Raw genomic sequence first — 5,000 nt, forward strand, 5'->3', positions numbered from 1 at the left:
GTCTCTATCTCTTTCTCTCTATCTGTCTCTCTCCTTGTCACTGTCTTTATCATTGTCTTTCTCTCACTCTTTCCCTTTCACTCTTAATAGATCAAACACACAAATCTCTGTCTCTGTATGTGTTTGAGTCTTTTTCTCACCCAATCTGCCTCTCCTTCTCAGTCTCACACTTTCTGTCTCTCGTTGTCTCTATCTCGGTGTCTGTCTCTCCCTGTTTGTCGGTTTGTATCTGTCTCTCAATGTGTCTGTCGACTTCTCATGGTGTCCAGTTCTGTTCACAGCTCGATTCCTGCTCCGACAGAGCAGCTATCCGTCAGTTCCTCGTTAGTATAGTGGTAAGTATCCCCGCCTGTCACGCGGGAGACCGGGGTTCAATTCCCCGACGGGGAGGCAGATGTTTCAAAATGTTGATTTTTACTTCTGTTTCTTGGTAGATACATATTAAAAATTCCAGAGCGAAATCGAACTGTGAAAATACATGTGGAGGAGTTTGCCTCTTCCAGATTTTTTGCAAACGGAGACTTTTTCAGGATTCTTTGGCCGTCTGCTGCACAGAGATGGATGACTGAGTTTTTTCTGAGTAACGTTTAAAAAGCCAGCGACACAGTAGTCGTGGCCGAGTGGTTAAGGCGATGGACTAGAAATCCATTGGGATTTTCCCGCGTAGGTTCGAATCCTGTCGACTACGATTCTCAGCATTTTTCATTCCATTTCACAATTTAACCAGTTCGCTACCAAACTGATCATGTGATAATTGGAATAACGTCCCACACCTTTCAACACTGACATTTGTTCTCATTTTTATTAATCTGCAATATTCACGATACATCCGATTAAAAAATCGCAACAATCAGTCATAGTTGCGACAGTGATTCAGCCTGTCTATCCCTCGAGATGTCTAATGCAGCTGTGCATGCCCGTTGGTGCGTGTAAATTTTTGGTTATCTGTGTCTCTGTGTCTGTCTATCTCTATTTTTGTCTCTGTGTATGTGCAACTGTCTGTGGAAATCATCACCATGAATTTGGTATGTCCTGGAACTTATAAAAAAGACTTGGGGAAAATAATACGGTTGTGAACTTTTGTATCGGCTTTGGTTCAGTGGCAGCATTCTCGACTGAATCAGGAGTTTGTGTCTTCAAGTCGCACTCCTTGGACTTGAGCATATCATCTTGGCTAACACTCAAGTGCAGCACTTGGGGAATTTTGCAATGTTGAAGCTGTTGACTTTCGGATGAAATGTTAAATTGAAGCTCCGTCTGCACCCTCGGGTGGATATGAAAGGTCCCAGAGCATTACTCGAAACAGAGTAGGAGAGTTGCCCCCGTGTCAATATTCCTCAAAATGTTCGTAAATGCTCACTAAAAGACTATGTGCATGTGTTTGTATGTGGGGTTGGTGTTGAAGCCCAGTTTGTCACAGAGACAGAATCCAAGCTCTCACAGGGCCAGGATAACCGAGTGGTTATGTCGTTGGCCTTAAACTTCAAATGGTTTTCCACCGTGGGTTCTTCCCCACTCCTGGTTTCTATTTATTTTAACACAGATTTCCTCCCATTCTGATCAGTGATGTCCGATTTTCATCGGTTGAATCAACAATTTTCTGTAACTATGTGTCACTCTGAACCGATAATGAAATGAAATTGTGAAATGTATCTGTGTCGCTCGGTCTCTGCCTCTCTCTCTCTCTACACAGAGCTGTGTATGTGTTTGTATGTCTGAGTCTTTGTCTCTCTCAGTCTGACTCACTCTGTCTGTCCCTGTTTCTCCGTTTGTCTCAGTCTCTCAATCTGTCTCTTTCTCACGGTGCCCACGTCTGTTCCAATGGGATTCTCTCAGATTCTTTGTCTGACTGGCTCTCTCTTTCCCATCATTTCGGTCTGTCCATTTGTTTGCCTGTCTCTGTTAGTCCCTGCCTCTAACCTGAGAAGTATTTCCATCATTTTCTGTTTTAGTCTCTATCTCTTTCTCTCTATCTGTCTCTCTCCTTGTCACTGTCTTTATCATTGTCTTTCTCTCACTCTTTCCCTTTCACTCTTAATAGATCAAACACACAAATCTCTGTCTCTGTATGTGTTTGAGTCTTTTTCTCACCCAATCTGCCTCTCCTTCTCAGTCTCACACTTTCTGTCTCTCGTTGTCTCTATCTCGGTGTCTGTCTCTCCCTGTTTGTCGGTTTGTATCTGTCTCTCAATGTGTCTGTCGACTTCTCATGGTGTCCAGTTCTGTTCACAGCTCGATTCCTGCTCCGACAGAGGAGCTATCCGTCAGTTCCTCGTTAGTATAGTGGTAAGTATCCTCGCCTATCACGCGGGAGACCGGGGTTCAATTCCCCGACGGGGAGGCAGATGTTTCAAAATGTTGATTTTTACTTCTGTTTCTTGGTAGATACATCTTAAAAATTCCAGAGCGAAATCGAACTGTGAAAATACATGTGGAGGAGTTTGCCTCTTCCAGATTTTTTGCAAACGGAGACTTTTTCAAGATTCTTTGGCCGTCTGCTGCACAGAGATGGATGACTGAGTTTTTTCTGAGTAACGTTTAAAAAGCCAGCGACACAGTAGTCGTGGCCGAGTGGTTAAGGCGATGGACTAGAAATCCATTGGGATTTTCCCGCGTAGGTTCGAATCCTGTCGACTACGATTCTCAGCATTTTTCATTCCATTTCACAATTTAACCAGTTCGCTACCAAACTGATCATGTGATAATTGGAATAACGTCCCACACCTTTCAACACTGACATTTGTTCTCAATTTTATTAATCTGCAATATTCACGATACATCCGATTAAAAAATCGCAACAATCAGTCATAGTTGCGACAGTGATTCAGCCTGTCTATCCCTCGAGATGTCTAAGGCAGCTGTGCATGGCCGTTGGTGCGTGTAAATTTTTGGTTATCTGTGTCTCTGTGTCTGTCTATCTCTATTTTTGTCTCTGTGTATGTGCAACTGTCTGTGGAAATCATCACCATGAATTTGGTATGTCCTGGAACTTATAAAAAAGACTTGGGGAAAATAATACGGTTGTGAACTTTTGTATCGGCTTTGGTTCAGTGGCAGCATTCTCGACTGAATCAGGAGTTTGTGTCTTCAAGTCGCACTCCTTGGACTTGAGCATATCATCTTGGCTAACACTCAAGTGCAGCACTTGGGGAATTTTGCAATGTTGAAGCTGTTGACTTTCGGATGAAATGTTAAATTGAAGCTCCGTCTGCACCCTCGGGTGGATATGAAGGTCCCAGAGCATTACTCGAAACAGAGTAGGAGAGTTGCCCCCGTGTCAATATTCCTCAAAATGTTCGTAAATGCTCACTAAAAGACTATGTGCATGTGTTTGTATGTGGGGTTGGTGTTGAAGCCCAGTTTGTCACAGAGACAGAATCCAAGCTCTCACAGGGCCAGGATAACCGAGTGGTTATGTCGTTGGCCTTAAACTTCAAAGGGTTTTCCACCGTGGGTTCTTCCCCACTCCTGGTTTCTATTTATTTTAACACAGATTTCCTCCCATTCTGATCAGTGATGTCCGATTTTCATCGGTTGAATCAACAATTTTCTGTAACTATGTGTCACTCTGAACCGATAATGAAATGAAATTGTGAAATGTATCTGTGTCGCTCGGTCTCTGCCTCTCTCTCTCTCTACACAGAGCTGTGTATGTGTTTGTATGTCTGAGTCTTTGTCTCTCTCAGTCTGACTCACTCTGTCTGTCCCTGTTTCTCCGTTTGTCTCAGTCTCTCAATCTGTCTCTTTCTCACGGTGCCCACGTCTGTTCCAATGGGATTCTCTCAGATTCTTTGTCTGACTGGCTCTCTCTTTCCCATCATTTCGGTCTGTCCATTTCTTTGCCTGTCTCTGTTAGTCCCTGCCTCTAACCTGAGAAGTATTTCCATCATTTTCTGTTTTAGTCTCTATCTCTTTCTCTCTATCTGTCTCTCTCCTTGTCACTGTCTTTATCATTGTCTTTCTCTCACTCTTTCCCTTTCACTCTTAATAGATCAAACACACAAATCTCTGTCTCTGTATGTGTTTGAGTCTTTTTCTCACCCAATCTGCCTCTCCTTCTCAGTCTCACACTTTCTGTCTCTCGTTGTCTCTATCTCGGTGTCTGTCTCTCCATGTTTGTCGGTTTGTATCTGTCTCTCAATGTGTCTGTCGACTTCTCATGGTGTCCAGTTCTGTTCACAGCTCGATTCCTGCTCCGACAGAGCAGCTATCCGTCAGTTCCTCGTTAGTATAGTGATAAGTATCCCCGCCTGTCACGCGGGAGACCGGGGTTCAATTCCCCAACGGGGAGGCAGATGTTTCAAAATGTTGATTTTTACTTCTGTTTCTTGGTAGATACATATTAAAAATTCCAGAGCGAAATCGAACTGTGAAAATACATGTGGAGGAGTTTGCCTCTTCCAGATTTTTTGCAAACGGAGACTTTTTCAAGATTCTTTGGCCGTCTGCTGCACAGAGATGGATGACTGAGTTTTTTCTGAGTAACGTTTAAAAAGCCAGCGACACAGTAGTCGTGGCCGAGTGGTTAAGGCGCTGGACTAGAAATCCATTGGGTTTTTCCCGCACAGGTTCGAATCCTGCCGACTACGATTCACAGCATTTTTCATTCCACTTCACAATTTAACCAGTTCGCTACCAAACTGATCATGTGATAATTGGAATAACGTCCCACACCTTTCAACACTGACATTTGTTCTCATTTTTATTAATCTGCAATATTCACGATACATCCGATTAAAAAATCGCAACAATCAGTCATAGTTGCGACAGTGATTCAGCCTGTCTATCCCTCGAGATGTCTAAGGCAGCTGTGCATGGCCGTTGGTGCGTGTAAATTTTTGGTTATCTGTGTCTCTGTGTCTGTCTATCTCTATTTTTGTCTCTGTGTATGTGCAACTGTCTGTGGAAATCATCACCATGAATTTGGTATGTCCTGGAACTTATAAAAAAGACTTGGGGAAAATAATACGGTTGTGAACTTTTGTATCGGCTTTGGTTCA

The 5,000-nt window shown here is 43.2% G+C and overlaps 5 non-coding genes across 5 annotated transcripts; all 5 read left to right on the plus strand.

Annotated features, from left to right (window-relative positions):
• Positions 1-318: 318 nt before the first annotated feature.
• Positions 319-390, plus strand: trnad-guc (transfer RNA aspartic acid (anticodon GUC)). The gene has a single exon. It is a non-coding gene; the product is annotated as a tRNA-Asp (tRNA).
• Positions 391-606: 216 nt separating this feature from the next.
• On the plus strand, positions 607-688 carry trnas-aga (transfer RNA serine (anticodon AGA)). Its single transcript has one exon. It is a non-coding gene; the product is annotated as a tRNA-Ser (tRNA).
• A 1,581-nt stretch (positions 689-2,269) lies between these two features.
• Positions 2,270-2,341, plus strand: trnad-auc (transfer RNA aspartic acid (anticodon AUC)). The gene has a single exon. It is a non-coding gene; the product is annotated as a tRNA-Asp (tRNA).
• A 216-nt stretch (positions 2,342-2,557) lies between these two features.
• On the plus strand, positions 2,558-2,639 carry trnas-aga (transfer RNA serine (anticodon AGA)). The gene has a single exon. It is a non-coding gene; the product is annotated as a tRNA-Ser (tRNA).
• Positions 2,640-4,507: 1,868 nt separating this feature from the next.
• On the plus strand, positions 4,508-4,589 carry trnas-aga (transfer RNA serine (anticodon AGA)). The gene has a single exon. It is a non-coding gene; the product is annotated as a tRNA-Ser (tRNA).
• Positions 4,590-5,000: the final 411 nt, after the last annotated feature.

This window comes from Pristiophorus japonicus, unplaced genomic scaffold, assembly GCF_044704955.1.
Source record: "Pristiophorus japonicus isolate sPriJap1 unplaced genomic scaffold, sPriJap1.hap1 HAP1_SCAFFOLD_334, whole genome shotgun sequence".
NCBI lineage: Eukaryota > Metazoa > Chordata > Chondrichthyes > Pristiophoridae > Pristiophorus > Pristiophorus japonicus.